This window comes from Dicentrarchus labrax, unplaced genomic scaffold, assembly GCF_905237075.1.
Source record: "Dicentrarchus labrax unplaced genomic scaffold, dlabrax2021, whole genome shotgun sequence".
NCBI classification, from domain to species: domain Eukaryota; kingdom Metazoa; phylum Chordata; class Actinopteri; family Moronidae; genus Dicentrarchus; species Dicentrarchus labrax.
The window spans coordinates 32,154,765-32,156,177 of record NW_026136721.1 but is presented as its reverse complement, the minus strand read 5'-3'; positions in this window follow the sequence as shown (position 1 = coordinate 32,156,177).

The following is a 1,413-nucleotide window of genomic DNA, read 5'->3' as shown; positions in this document are numbered from 1 at the left end:
TTTTTATTGGGTTACAAAATCATGCCAAAAGAGAAAAGACAGGTAATCAACAAAAAAAGAGCTTAGAACGGGCAGGTACAGTTTTTGATTGCTTACATAGGAGAAGCCCTATACTACTCTTTTGTTTTTATGGGCTGCTGTCGCTTAACAACTAGCCTGGCTCCTTCCAAAGGTAACAAAGTCCACCTACCCACACCTCCAAATGTCACTATATTAACACAGACTTGATCTTGGCCAGAGAATAATCCAGGAAGTTAACTGGGGGGGGGGATATCAAGTGCCTGCACATTACACAGTTTGCCAACTGTCAGATACAGCTCTTGTGAGTCTATGTACGTCAACTATCACAATATCAACAGACATTGCGCCTAACTGTCCAGCTTGCAGATATATCTACCCTCACATGCACTGCAACACTACCGCCATTTACCTGATGTTCTGTTTACTTATTTAAATAGTAATTGTAGCCTACAAGCGTCTTCTGCAAAGAGTGGCAGACCTGGGTGTTAACTGTCTGTGTGACTTTGTGCAGTAGCAATCCTTTTTAAAGGGTCCATTCAGCGCTAGAATGAAACATATCAGCTTTAAATGACAACTTAAAAATGACCGCTTTGTTTCATTACATATGTGACAAATCAACTACTGCAACTCAGTTAGCGTTGGAGGGTGACAATTACAGATCCCCATTTCATGACCAACAGTGAGGTTTCCATGGTATTATGTTTAAACAGCTGTTAACTTTGTGTATTTTCAGAGAGTAGACCCAATGCCAAAATCTACTGATAACAGGGTTCCCGTGGCACATTTTCAGCACATAAGCTCTGATAAATATGTTGTACACTTTCTACACTATCTTCTCAGTTATGAAAAGTAAAAATGTTCATTGTAGCTCCTTTCTTGCGGCAGTAGCTCAGTGTGTAGGGACTTGGCTCAAGTCCCACAGACCACAATATGGAGTGTGGACTGGTAGAGGTGCCACTTTCACCTCCTGGGCACTGCTGAGGTGCCCTTGAGCAAGGCAACCTAACCCCAAGAAACTGCTCATGGGGCACTGCTAACGCGTTTCAGCCTGTGTGTGTGTGTGTGTGTGTGTGTGTGTGTGTGTGTGTGTTTATAAAAAAAAGGGTGAAAAGAACAATTTCCCCTAGGGGATTAATAAAGTATATCTTCTTCTTCTTCTTCTTCTTCTTCTTCTTCTTCTTCTTCTTCTTTTGTGTGTAACAGGTCTCAGACAGAGTACCTGTAAACAGATAAGGTTCCTGTAAAAGAGAAAGGAGAAAGAACGAGACAGGCGACCGTTGCTTCTGTTCCGTGTAGCTTCGCTCAGCAGAATTTTATTAACCAATTTGCAAAATATCTCTTTTCTTTTTCTCTTTTATCCTTTTAACTGCATTTTGTCTTTCCATATTCAAA